Below are 14978 nucleotides of genomic sequence, written 5' to 3'. Positions count from 1 at the left end.
CAAATATGCCTTGCACTGAAGTTCTGAGGTGAACTGTTTAGAATGATGGATTGAGAAGGGGAAGATAATTTCTAATCCATATTGTGTTGCTGGAGGATACAGGTTCTATTTCACCCTAACCTACCTTATGGGGTTATTTTAAAGATTAAATAGATAACCCAAATCCCTGTACAATTTCCTGAGTTCGACAGAGAAAGCATGAGATATGACAGACACATAAGTAACCAAAGAGGGAGACCAATATCACAGTGTTGCCATTAGGAATATTCGTGTTCACAGTTTCTCATCCTCTTATGCCTTTCCATGGGATGGCTAATTCTCTTACCTCCCTCCAAATCATTGATTTTAAAACTTGGTATCTTTAAGAGGTGGACTTCAACTCCCAGAATTCCCTGGCCAGCCTTCTGGGAGTTGAAATCCATATATATTAAAGTTGCCAACTTTGAAAAACATTGGTCCAAACTCTCAAAATAATGAGTCCATTTTAGATCCCCCCCCTTTTTTTCTTTTTTGCTGTTTTTGCCAAACTAGATAGAAACCTTTATATTTTATATAGAAAATGCAATTTTGCTTGTTCAAAGAAAATATGTGTGACTGGTTAAACTTAAAAAATCATGATCACTTTCAAAATAGAAACATCTGTTTTTCTGCAAATAGTAATATTACTTTTCACCTTTATCAATATGCTTTTATAAACTTTATAGACTAGAATATGGGTTCTACTTGTCAAATCTTCTGCATTTCATAAATGAAATCTATTTTACTTGAAATGTGAATTTTATAAATTTGTAAGGAATAAATGAATTATATCAGAGTTTTATCATTCATGATGGAGAAATAATTCTCTTAAAAGGTACTATTCAAAATAAGCGTGAGGCATTCTAACCAAGATGTATTTTGAAATCATAAACATTTTCTACCCAAACCTATGGGGACTTAATGAACTTGATCCTTGTGATGAAGTTTATCATGTAGTTAATATAATTTGATTTTTGTTACTTACTCTTACTTTTCCAGTAAGAGATTTGGGATGCAGAAATTGTTTTATTTAGACAATTGATGATTTTCACAATTGCTACTTTTAAAGTGTGACCTTTATGTTTGTGTGATTTCCTCCAATGTTACAACGTCCAAAACATTGACATAAAAATGAAAAGAGAAGCACCAAGCAAGTCTGAAGCTTTGGGTGTTTGTCTGCTGTCGGCTACTGAATATTTTTTGTATACTGCTGAGAGGGAAAGTATCACTAGATATAGATTTCATCTCTAACTAGTCATCTTATATTCTCCAACACTGGAAAATAGGCAGCCTCTAGCTACAGCAGTCTTTTTATTCTGGAAATCCAGCCTTTCATAATCTTTCATTGGCATTTTGAGTCTTTCCATATTAGGGAGATAGAAAGTAGCTTTCTGTCATTCAGCTGAAATCACTGCTCAGCTATTCTGGATGATGGTCCTGCAAGGCCCTTTTCAATAATTATGGCATAAAGTTCCATCTGCACATAATAAAAGACTTATGGAAACTGGACAGAGGGGCTGTTTTTTGTTCTCTCCTCTGTGTTTTCTTTTGCCCTATAGATCATGGCTGTCAAAATCTTATTCCCAATATTGTGCTTTGTATGGCTTGTAGACAGATTTTATTCTTTATGGTCTGGTCACAATCATGTACTTTCTGTATCTGGAAGGATTGGGTGCAGGGGGAAAATGCAGGGAAACAAATGGCTCCCTTCCCCCATAAAATGTTAACAACAAGGCGTCAATGGCTGAAAGGAAATGTCACACTATATATACTGATAATGAACTCACTTCCCTAATAACAGCATCTTCATTTATATGAGAGGGAAAGAGGGAAAGAGGGAAAGAGGGAGAGAGAGAGAGAGAGAGAGAGAGAGAGAGAGAGAGAGAGAGAGAGAGAGAGAGAGAGAGAGAGAGAATCAATTCAAAGAAATGTCTGCTTTTGCAGAGAAGCAGGAATCTTTTTGAAAAAAATAAGTTAATCAAGAACCAATGAAATCCAACCATGCATAGCAATCATAGATAATTTGAACGTCCCTAAAGAATAATTTTATTTTTAATTTATTTATTGTGCATATTCTCCTGCCTCAAGACAAAGTGCGTGGTGAGATCCATGAACGTGCAGATTCGAATCTAGGTTTCCTTAAATTTAGTCCAACACAACTTTCTTTATACTCCATGATACACAGAATATTCGTCAATGTTTCCAAAACAAGCAACATAATCCTAGAAAAATTATTTTAACTCTGGTGTGATGACCTTGTCAATGTATCAAGTTAGTGATGTCAGAAGACAGTCAATATTGAAAGTATACATTGCTCATCTATTCCTTTCTTCATTTTAAAAATGTGAAGAGATCATAATGCTTCTTGTGTAAATTTTGAATATGACAACTTTTCTACAAGAGTGCAATAGAATGCCCAGTTTTGATTATTTTTTTGCTCCATAATGTGAAAGAACCTGACTCCAATCAACAACATTCAGAGAGATCAAATATACACATGAATATTTGACCATCCTTCTGCATATAAGTGCATAATAGTCAGACCCCACTGCATAGTTCAGAATTATTTTTTCAAAAAATGTCTATTTCATTTAATGATTTAAAAATTGTATCCAACTTCTTTATCATTGGGGGGCTAGCAAGCAACATCTAACTTAATTAAAGCCCCAAACAAAAGAAAAACAATCAAAAGCAACATTTAACTGATGATGCACTGTGAGATAAATAAAAGGCCCACTTGTTTAGAGACACACCATACAGGAGCCAACCAGTACTCCTTCAGCAGGAAATTGCACAATCACAATGTGACACAGACCCATAAAATTATCTGCTGAACTTTAGGTGTTTACCTGAGTGATTAAATAGACAGGTATAGCTGCCTGAACTGGGGATTAAAAAACCAACTGGTGCAGTGATTTGTGAAAGTTACCCACTGATTAATATCTGAAGATGATGGTACGTACATTCAAGTAGCTTTCCTATCAAAAATGGTGCACAAGGCTAGCTGAGATACCTTCTGCCTTCCCTGTTGTTTCACAGGGCTTGAAAAATCACAGTGAAAGCTGATGAATCTGAACATTGTTCTCTTCTCTGAAGGGGCTGTCCCAAACTATATTTTGGACCAGGTGAAATATGCTGAACAAATCTTAAAAGGCAGTCTTTTCTAGGCAAGCTTGAACTTTCAAGATTCTGAGAAAAATAGACCAGTAGATTTCTAATCAACAAACCTGTCTTCAGATCTCTAGGCAGACAAGACTCACGTAAGGCTTTGTTGTTGGGTGTCATTAGTTTGTCTAGCATTATTCAAGAAGTAGAAGAGACTCTCAGCACCTGGAGGTAGAGAACACACCCACTTAAGTGTGTAAACTAAAGAACAGTAGCAGTTAGGGCAAATTTCTATTAAGGAGCCTTACATCTTTACCTTGTAGCTATGACAGATTACATTTAAGCTTTGTCACCTATATTTACTTCTGGTTTTCCTGCTGATTCAAACAAGGGATGGGGAATAAATGAACCCCTTATTTTTATTCTTATACTTTTAACTCAGCTGTCTTTCAGACAGTTCAGGGCCATGTAATGAGATTCTCCAATGTCCACGATAATTCTGTAAAGCAGGTTAGGCTCAGAAGAGTAATAAAGTTACCCAAAAGGAGGCAAGGTTGGAACTTTTCCTTGAACCCAGAATCCCTAATCTAAGTCCATGTTCTAACTACTAATTGGCTAAATAATATAAATGTGGAGATGGAAACACATCGTGAAGATGCAGTACAATTCTGAAAAGGCCCTCAACACAAGATAAATGCAATAAAAGCAGAACAGGCTGAAATCAGGCATTTTCTGGCAGGACACATTATTCAAAGCCAGGAAAAAAAGAAGGACCTGGGAAATAATAATAATAATAATAATAATAATAATAATAATAATAATAATAATAAAGTTGGAAGGGACCTTGGAGGTCATCTGATCCAACCCCCTGCTCAGGCAGGAAACATTTTAGACAAATGGCTGTCCAGTCTCTTCTTAAAAACTTCCAGTGTTGGAGCATTCACCACCTCTGGAGGCAGGTTGTTCCACTGGTTAATTGTTCTAACTGTCAGGAAGTTTCTCCATAGTTCTAGGTTGCTTCTCTCCTTGATTAGTTTCCATCCGTTGCTTCTTGTCCTGCCTTCAGGCGTTTTGGAAAATAGCTTGACTCCCTCTTCTTTGTGGCAGCCCCTGAGATATTGGAACACTACTATCATGTCCCCCCTCGTCCTTCTCTTCATTAAACTAGACATACTCAATTCCAGCAGCCTTTCCTTATATCCTTTAGCCTCCAGTCCCCTAATCATCTTTGTTGCTCTTCTCTGTACTCTTTCTAGAGTCTCAACATCTTTTTTACATCGTGGTGACCAAAACTGGATGCTGGATAGGCACATGCTTGGTTGAATTGGCTACTAAATATTACCAGGAATGATTATTTTAAAGAAAATTATTTAAAAAATAGATTGCTAGACTATAAAAGTATTTTCTTTCTTTGACAAAGAAAGATAGGCAGCATATTGCAGTTGATAGAATTGGAAGATACTCTGTTCTCAGGAGTGAACAAGAGATACATGAGTCAAACCTGGGTAGAAAATTGGTTAGAGATGAAGGAATATTTATGAGCTGAATAGGTAACTTGAAAAAGCTACACCTTTTTCCTTGGAGAAAGGAAAGGGAGACGTGGAGGGGATTCTTACACACTATCAGAAAGAGAAGATTTACCTTTTTAAAAAAAGAAGAGAAGGTTAACCATCTACTTATTGCATCTTTAAATAAAGCTTGGACTGAACAACCCTTTAGTGAGAAGGCGTTTTCAAGTAAAGGGTTGATCACTAAAGGATAGTCTATGACAGGGGTAGGCAACCTTGGCTCTTTTATGACTCGTGGACTTCAACTCCCAGAATTCCTGGCTGGCTCAGGAATTCTGGGAGTTGAAGTCCACGAGTCATAAAAGAGCCAAGGTTGCCTACCCTTGGTTTATGAAATAGGTTACATGAGCAGATGATGACTGTTTTAATGAGGAGATTGAATCCTTCTCCTTAAGGCAGGGTGTCAAACTGCCAGCCTGCAGCCTCATGCACCCGCAATGCAAAAAAAAAAGTTGTGATACGTCATGACACATCATGTGATGTGGCGAGTTTGACACCTGTGTCTTAGGGTCATTTAAACTTAGGAAATAAATGATTTAACACAAGGGTACATCATCTGAACATCAGGAATGCATTCCACAGAGCCATCCCAAATGTGGCTAATAAAAGTACAATATTTAAGATGAGGGGAATAATCAGATTAACTTTTTTGTTGACTCTGTTTTCTATTCATTGGGTCTAACTTTCTAATATCATTGGATCTAATGACACCGAATTTAATTTTTGCAGTGGCCCCACATTCTTTTTGACATCTGCCTTAGGAGTGATACTCCAAGGTGAAGCGTGGTGTTCAGTCTAAAAAAGGTCATAGATCCGTGTTTTTAAAAAAGGACTGACTGAGAGCATTCCCGAGATAGTTCCATCTTTTAAAATGTGAGTGTATAGACCTGCAGAAGCACAAGCCTTGTCCCTGAAAAAACAGGCCAGGAACAGAGACACCATACTGCATGTAACATCATCAAATCTCCCTCCCATCATCTCCCTAGTTCATTTTAACCCTTTGAAGTTCCTCCTCTGAACAGCTCTTTGGCTAAAACTAAAGGAGAATTCTTTGTTGATTAGAACTCATATATGAATGTAATAAAGAACTGTTTTCTTAGAGCCATTCATTTGTGGGGAGATGGAGACAAACTGAAATGCGCACAGGCACATTTAACTTCTCATTTACCTCCTTGCACATGCCAAGTAGAATAAATTAAATATTTAAAAGACAGTGTGCAGCAAATTTCTTGTAAATGGTAGAGGCCATTTGTCAAGCTGCTGTGGTGTTTTGCAAGCTGTCGAATTGTGCTTACATTGGTTAAAATAATCTTTATATTTCATTAAGCAACCAAATAAGCTGATCTTCCCCACTGGCTGTATAGATGGCTTTAATTTTCAAAATCTGCAAATGCATCTTTTATGTCGTTTGGTGGCTGGAGGGCATTGGTAATGCTGTAGCCAATTGGAGAATAAGCAGGGGCATTTGATTAGGCGGCATATGATATAAATTAACATTGTGCAGTGAAAAAGAGCATATCTTAAGTTGTCCTTGGTACATTGGGGGATTGATCTTTCACCTCTCCATTAATAATGACTGCTAGTCTTGAATCTGTTTTCCTACAGATGAGAATAAGAGGAAAACATCAGTAATAAATCCAGATGATGATCATTATCATTGATATTTGATGAGGATCAGTGAGATGATGATGATGATGATGATGATGATGATAGCATTGATGATGTTATCCAGTCAGATAATGAAATTCTGCAAGCAAATAACCAAGCTCATAGAGCACCAAAGGCTCCACAGTCCAAATCCAGATAAGATGAGAATAAATGTTGTTAAATGAATAGACAAACTAGATAAAAGCTAAGCAATTGTGAAAGAGACCCTTAAATGTTGAACATCTTATCTCCATATCACTCAGCAGACAGAGTAGGCAAAAGTGTAGGGGAGGATCCATGAGAGAACTGTAGTTGTCCAGGGGCATGGTGGGAAGGGGTATCTAAGGTGTGTTGGGGAAGGAACCGTGTCCCTTGTGCCAACTGGGAATTCATCATCAAGGTTGTTGCCGGTGTGAGCAACTTGTAGGGTTGGGCATCTCTTTCTCAAATTCTGCTTTTGATCAGATAAGAAGCTGCTTGACCAAGTAAGAGGTGATAACTTGAAAAGGGAAGATATGCCTCATGAAGATATGATGCATAGAATTTATTTCAGCAGCATTCTTTTGAAGGCTTGGGCATACTAATTCATTGATTAGATGTTTCTTTATCTCTCTTGCTGTGATGATGTTGTTGCAATTGTTTCCAGCATTTTAGTGGTGACACTTTCTTCTTATTTTTTTTCTACTTGTTTTCCTTTAATCTGCACAACATAGAATGTTTCCCGAAATTGCTTTCAAAGGAGAAGAGTATTTAGGTGAAATTCAGAGTAGATGCCCTTGTAGTTATTTTAAATAACTGGCAGTCAAGGAGTGTACATGAATATCTTACTATTATTATAGAATTATTGCTTAGCTTTCCATATTTCCATTACATCATATGAGAGGGAAATCCTTCCACAAGCTTTTTTTCAGATTAGAAAAAGAAAGCCTAATAATTTATGATAAAAAGATGTGTGGCAAAAAATAATAGATTTCTTAAACACTGATTTTTAGATGCCCTTTTAATAATGAAAAATTATGCCAGAGTGAAAAATGAATGATACTTGAGATATTTAGCAAAATTCAAATAGATCTCTGAACTAGCACAAACCTTAATTTTATAGTGATTCATGCAATATAGCTTTCTAATACATGATATGTGATTCTTTTCTTTAATTTGCCCTAAATCTTGAGGCTTGCAAGTCATTTTAGTCTTCCTACAATTCCCCAACTGGTGTCTTGAATGATTCTATGTCAACGCTGCAAATACTGTATATTCTTGTTTTGACAATATGCAGAACTGTCTGGTATTTTTAGAGTTAATGCAAAGCAGAAGAGGGTGGAGGGAAAAGAAACGGAAGTGAATCTTTGCCCTCCAAGTTAATTGGAAGATGTGAATCATGACCCCAAAATAGGGGAGGGGAAATGCCTGGAATGTTATGTGCAAAGGAAGGGAAATTCACCATGCCATGCTGACATCTCTGTATCACTAATAAAGGCTTTTTAGGTTAAAAAAATGCATGAAAGTTCTTTGAAGTGTTTCGTTAATCAGACACATGACATCCTGTTTTAATAGACACCAACCCTACTGTGTATTTTATGCCTTTGCCCCTCAATTTCATTGATTACAAGTATCACATTCATAAAAGAGATCTAATTTTTGCAATAAAGAAAATAACTTGACTGGGCATGTTTCACTGATTCCTTCTGCTTTTTAGTGCAGATTTTCAAATCCCTTTCCATTGGCCTTTAAAGTGCTAAATGTATATGAGATCCAAGCCACAAAAGCCTAATTTGTTGAGATGATATTCTTATGGAAAATGACTAAGCAAAATAATCAAAACCTGTCAATTTAATTCCTCTCCCAAATACATTCTCTCTTTTCTTTTGCCATTGTTTCCAATGAATCTTAATATTAAGTTTCCTTTCTTGAATTGTACACACATTGTTTCTGCCTTGCTTGTCTGTCCCTATAGGTATAAGCCATTACAATACTGATCTTTTGCTGTTTGCAGAATGTTAAATAGTTAAAAAATGTTAATAATCCCAGCAGGTTAAACATATGCTGCATATTTATTTAACTTTTCAAACTGCATTTTTTTTGTCCTTTAGTAATTGTTGCAATGATCTCCTGAATAATTTTAAGTTGTCTACGTTAAATTGGAAGATGTAGTCTAACTGTTGGTCAGAATTATATGAGTTATATGATTATATCAGAAAGGACCTAAATTATATTGAAAAAACAAGCACGCAACTGAATTCTTTCAATACTTGTAACTAGCATTGATCAAGCAAACTTTATATAATCGTTGGTCTATATTCACTATATTACCCTTTCAACACTCTATCTCCAGTATTCATTACTTTGGTTGTGAAACACTGATTTAAAAAATCAACTCTGATCTGAATCCTAAATTCTTACCACAAACATCACTTAATTGAATGGGTCTTATTTCAGCAGTATCCATGGGATCATCCTGTATTTAAGACAATTAACACAATACAAAAGAAAAAAAATAAGCAATGTATCTTTCTGTTAGAATCTCCTCCACATTGATCAGGAAAGTTCTCTGTTCTTCCAGAATGGTTTGGGACAGAGGTGGTATAGGAGGATTGTCTATGGGAGAAAAGAACAGGAGCTGTTCTTTCTACTATTTTTTTAGAATTGCAGTCATGTGCAGTTATCTGAGAATATCCCCACAATTCTAGTGGAATTTCTGGATGTTAAAATTGCAGACCACAGAGAAGAATGGAAGACACTATGCAGAGCCACCAAATTTCCAAGCTAACCTTCCCCCCCCCCCATACACGCACACATACATATAAAAAAAAAGCCTGTAAGTCAATCCATTCACTGATCTTATCTCTAGGCTGCTAATGCCAGATTATCTTCCTATACAATTTGTTCTTCTAATCAACATGTTTGATTTGTGATTTGCTGAGAAAGCATCATCCCTAGATTCATCACCAGAAATATTTACAAAAAGCATAAAGGGGTACAATTCTCCTGTGTTCAGGTCCAGTTATAATCCTGCAGGATATTTAGTTAAAACATGACAGAAAGATGACATCCTTTCCTTTCTTCTGTTCTCCTTCCCTCCCTTCGTCCCTCCCTCCCTCCTTCCTTCCCTATCAGATATTTCAGCCTTGTTATAAATGACTCTTATCTGCCTTGATGAAAATCCCTCCCTCCTTCCTTCCTTCCTTCCTTCCTTCCTTCCTTCCTTCCTTCCTTCCTTCCTTCCTTCCTTCCTTCCTTCCTTCCCTATCAGATATTTCAGCCTTGTTATAAATGAATCTTACCTGCCTTGATGAAAATCCCTGCCATCATTTAAGTATGGAACCACATTCCATTTCTGGCCATCTTATCACATATGCTGCTGCCGGTGCTTCTATAGACCAATTATGCTTCCCTGTAACTACTTTGACTTTAATATTCTAATAGTAATTAAATGATCTGAACCACAAAAGAGGTGCAGTTCTGTGTGTGTGAGAGAGGGGGGGGGGAGGGAGGGAGGGAGGGAGGGAGGGAAAGAGAACCCTGAATAATTACCAATTCTGTAATTTGATGAGCTTCAATAATCCCTGATATTTTCATTCTCCAATAGGGAAGGATGTTTTTCAGCACAAAGACTTCATGTCACCCTTGGATTAACTTCAAAAGTCTTCACTGAACAAACTGTACCCGAACTATGACAAGAACAATCTCTTTCACCTGTTACAACCTGCTGGGTGCATATGGAGAAAGTAAGTACCGCAAAAAGAAATGGGGGTGGGGATGGGCCAGAAACAGAGCAAAAAGAGAGGTACACACCATGTTGGCTGTAATCTACAGCATTGGAACCCCCAAAGCCTTAAGATAATGCTGTAGCCTTCAACAGAAATGTTGCTTCATCCTTGCTTGCTATTCAAGATAAACATTACTCTCACTGTATTATCCTTTTTGTTAGTAAGTGAAAAACACATTCCACTTAGAGACATCAGTCACCATACATATACAGTGACAGTTCCTTACATATCTGGAAGGGCTCTAAATAAATGATTTCTGCAAGATGTCTTAAATTTTTCAGGTCTAAAGTCTCCACAATTCCCATAATATAAATGATTTCTGAGCCCTAATGTAAGTTCTTTGTTTCTCAGAGGATATTTGAAATCTCTGGAAACATTCCCTATTATAACATTTATAGGGATATAAATAAGATTTACAGATATCCCTCAGATTCATCCAAACTCTATATGTACAATAAATCAGGGTTCAAAAAATTTCCCTTTAAGATATCGAACAATGAAGCGGAGATAAAGAAGACATTAGGTTGGTTAAATAATTTTAAATTTCAGTATATATTAGATAATTATTAAGTTTCTGTACCGCCACAGGCATTAAATTATTGGCAAAATACAACATTAAGTATCCACTGTGTAAAACAAGTGTCTATGGTTTAACAAGACAGTCATCAAAAATAACAAGATTCACTCTAAATTAGGAGCATCGTGCTAAAATTCACATGAAGACATTTAAAACATGAAACTGAAAGAGCCCACCAGACGAATTCCCTCTTAACCAACTTCCAGAATGCTGTCAATGTTGTGTCTAACTTAGGAAAAGGAAGTTCACTGATGTGGGATATTCACATCATTTTCTGAACAGAAAAAGAGGTCCTGAAGGTACTTTGGCATCTTAGAATTCAAGATTGTTTGATCTTTTACTTTTAGCAGGTTTTTTTTTCCAGTTTAAAACTGCAACAAATAAATAGATACTCTCCCATTTATGGCAATTATTTTAATATATTATCTTAAAAAGAGCCCTGGTAGCACAGTGGTTAGAATGCAGTATTGCAGGCTAACTCTGCCCGCAGCCAGGAGTTCGATCTTGATCGGCTCAAGATTGACTCAGCCTTCCATCCGTCAGAAGTCAATAAAATAAGGACCCAGATTCTTGGGGGCAATATGCAGACATTTCAAACTGCCCAGAGAGTGTTTTAAAACACTATGGAGCAGTATATAAGTCTAAGTGCTATTGCTAATTATTGTTGAGATATTCAGAAGGGTTCAATTATATAATTGCATTTTCTTTTAAAGAAGAATTCCTTTTGTGTCTCATAGTTCAGTTTGCATAACTCTACATTCTGACCATTTCTGAGGAACCCAGAATGGACTGCTCCTGTGCTTCTACCAAAGTGTCAATTTTTCAAGTCAAATGTGTTGACTACATTTTCAACATTCTTGCCTTGGCCATTGTGAATGGCCAAACCCATAAGATTTCCTGTTAGAATCACCACCTCTGGTTTCTTTGGCATCTATATTCTATGAGAAATCTTTATGAATATCTATTCAGAGGTAATCCTGCTCAACTCTGTCAGATTTGCTTATTGATGGCAGTGTTTCCCAAACTTGACAATTTTAAGGCATGAGGACTTCAACTCCCAGAATTCCACAGTCAGCAACGCTGGCTGTGGAATTCTGGGAGTTGAAGTCCTCATGCCTTAAAATTGTCAAGTTTGGGAAACACTGATGTAGAGCAATAACCTTATATTAGAATTCCGTATGTTTTCACTTTTGAAGTAAATTCCAGTGGGTATCTTTCTATTTATTCCTTTCCACTTACACAGGTAAAAGTGGATGTAATTGCAGCCTTGGGTCAAGGTGCTTTCCTGTCAAAGATCAAGTGTGCGCAGTCCCTGGGTACAAAGAGGTAGAGGATGGGGTTGCGCAACAACAAAGGAAGTGTGAGCCCTTCTTTGTCTTTTTTAAGACATGCATAATAACTTCCAGGTCAACAATGCCCTACTACTTTGTAGATGTGCTGGATTACAGCCCCTGTTGTTTGTAGCCAATCCTTTCTGACAATGTGTGACAAAGAGAAAGGTTTCATCAATGTGTAACATGACCGATGGGAAAAGAAGAGAATTAGAGAAAGTGATCCATAGCAAAAGAATCAGAGTAAAACAGAGACGAAAGTAGGCAGAACAGAATGTCCCACCTGACCTCTGAATGCTGTGCCGGGAGCCATTCTCCAAAATCTGAGAGACAAACAGGATAAACCAATGAGTGCAGCCAGGGAGAAAAACAAAATGATTCCTATATTTAAGTATAATTAGCATAAAGTTAATCCAGTACCATAGAGTTGGTGTTATTGCTCTTCATGTGTTTCATAACCTCCCCTTTCACTACCTTTAAAATTACAATGCAATATCAACTCATTCTACAATTCTTTATTTTTGGCTTCTTTGGCAAAGGAAAGATTTTCATAAAAAGAAGTGGTACCAGTAACAAAGGTAATTTGCAGCTAAATACATTTAGTAGGATAGCTGTCATTAGTAGGATGGATGGGGAATATTATGTTGCATTTGGGGTTTTAATTCCATAAATTTCTAACACCCCAAAAGCATTAAAACCAGATTAACATTTGAAATTGTGTGTGTGTGTGTGTGTGTGTGTGTGTGTGTATTCTCAGAAAGTTGGAAGGAAGAAATGGTCACCTTAATACTGAGGTTGTAACCCTCTAAGTATTTATTTTGATACAACAGGTCTGACTTCCAAACACATGGACAAGGTTGTACAGGTAGTCCTCAACTTATGACCACAATTGAGCCCAAAATTTATGTTGCTAAGTGAGACATTTGTTAAGTGAGTTTTGCCCCATTTTATGACCTTTCTTGCCACAGTTGTTAAGTGAATCACTGCAGTTGTTAAGTTAGTAGCAAGGTTGTTAAGTGAAGATCGCAAAAAACAATCACAATCCCAGGAAACTGCAACGGTCATAAATAGGAATCAGTTGCCAAACGTCTGAATTTTGATCACATGACCATGGAGATGCTGCAGTGGTCATAAGTGTGAAAAATGCTTATAAGTCACTGTTTTTCCAGTACCATTGTAACTTCAAAAAAATCACTAAATGAATTGTTGTAAGTCAAGGACTACTTGTACTCTGTGTCTCCATGTACATATATGGACTTGCATTTGTAGATGTGGATGTGTAACATGGAGAATGTGGGAGAGAATTGCATTTTTGCCTGGTACAACCTGTAGCACATTCTCAAGTTTTGGAGGCGTCTATTTTTTTTTTTTTACTGCTTCATGCACTTCAAGGAAAATTAGCTATAATCCAAAGAACATTTAAACCAATTCACATGACTTCCTATCACAAATTGATGCCCCACTCCTTTTGATAGGTTTTCAGAATGGGTAGCCAAGTCTAGACCATGGCAGTAGGCTACATACACACATGCATAAGCATTCTCTTCTTCTACTCCTTTCTGGCATAAAAATTATGTTACAGAAAGTCCCTCCACATGCACACACAGAATATCAAGAAGATGAAACAATTTTTAGATCTTCATTGAAGTCAGTGTCTTCACTATCTTAAAACATGGGCTATAATCTGGAAATATGGGTAATCAGCTCCCCCAACTTATTAAGGCTTTGGATTGGTTTGTGTGCGAATTCCTATAATAGCCCCAGTAGAATGAAACACCATAGGATGTTTAAGGCATGTAGCTTTATTATGGACTATAAAAGCAAGAGGCTAAACTACTACTTTTTCTATATATCCTCTTTCAGACCAGGGTATGTGAAATGAATGCCTGTTTCAGCTGTCTTCCATCCAGTATCTTCAAGAGTTTTGCAGAGAGTTGAGGTTACAAACTTCATTGCACCCAGATAGCATGGTCCAGTGGTGGCGAACCTATGGCATGTGTGCCAGAGGTGGCAGAGTCCTCTCTGTGGGCCTGCACACTGTTGCCCCAGCCCCATCTCCCCTTGTAGTCCCCTCATCAGCAGCCCCCCCCCGGAGAGTTGCCCCCTATGCACGGCCTTTGCATAGTAGCGCAGCCAAGGACATGGCAGCTGGGCAGCAGGGACGAGACTCTGCTCTTTCACCCTGTCAAGTGCAGATGATGCTGCGGCGCACAGGCAGAGGGTGTGGCTGCCATGGCGCTGCTGGGCTGCCTGGGCGATCTGTGGTGGGCCGTGGAGGCGGTGGGTGGCCCTGCAGGTGGGCAGAGCGTGGAGCAGGAGTGGAGTGGGCAAGGCAGGGGCAGCGGAGGTGGGGAGGTGGGGGCGGGGGCAGTTTTGGGCACTCAGTCTCTAAAAGGTTCACCATCACTGGCATAGTCATTGGAATTCTGTGAACTGTATTTACACCATTAATGGCACCATTAAAAGGCAACCCCATTCTCATGTCAATTGGAAGTCTTCCATGGTCATATTCAGAGGCTATTTTCCAGGAATCTTCTCAAGAAAAGTAAAACAGCACCAGTAGTCTAGAAATTGAATCTCTCGGTTTGGGCTTATTTTTCTCCTTTTAGGTACTAATGCAAAGACTTTTATATTCCTAGCTAGAAAATAAAGCCTGAGTAAATATTAGATAAAATAAATATGCAATTAAATCCATATAAACTTTGATTAATTGAAATCTCGACAGAGCATTAGTTGCTGGACAGATGGTTCAGTTCTGTCCTACCTACATCCTTCTGCAAATAGTTCCCCATATTGCTATTAGTCTGACCACTAATTGCGATCTCATTGCTGCATAAATTTGTAACAATGACATGGAGTTCCAAAGAATCAAGATGAACAAGATACATTTCACTAGAAATGCAAGCAAGATTTTAGATAAATAAAACATTTTACATGGTGCTAAAAGGGGATGCAGCTCCTGTGT

The 14978-nt window shown here is 37.6% G+C and overlaps 1 protein-coding gene across 1 annotated transcript in view; it reads right to left on the bottom strand.

The window, feature by feature from the left end:
- The window catches only part of DMBX1 (diencephalon/mesencephalon homeobox 1), a 39202-nt gene that overhangs the window by 11756 nt on the left and 12468 nt on the right, over positions 1-14978 (bottom strand). The gene's annotated exons all lie outside the window — the stretch shown is intronic.

The sequence above is a fragment of the Crotalus tigris genome, unplaced genomic scaffold (assembly GCF_016545835.1).
Source record: "Crotalus tigris isolate CLP2741 ecotype Arizona unplaced genomic scaffold, ASM1654583v1 scf7180000023617.9722795, whole genome shotgun sequence".
In the NCBI taxonomy this organism is placed as follows: domain Eukaryota; kingdom Metazoa; phylum Chordata; class Lepidosauria; order Squamata; family Viperidae; genus Crotalus; species Crotalus tigris.
This window is presented reverse-complemented; position numbering and strand designations above follow the sequence as displayed.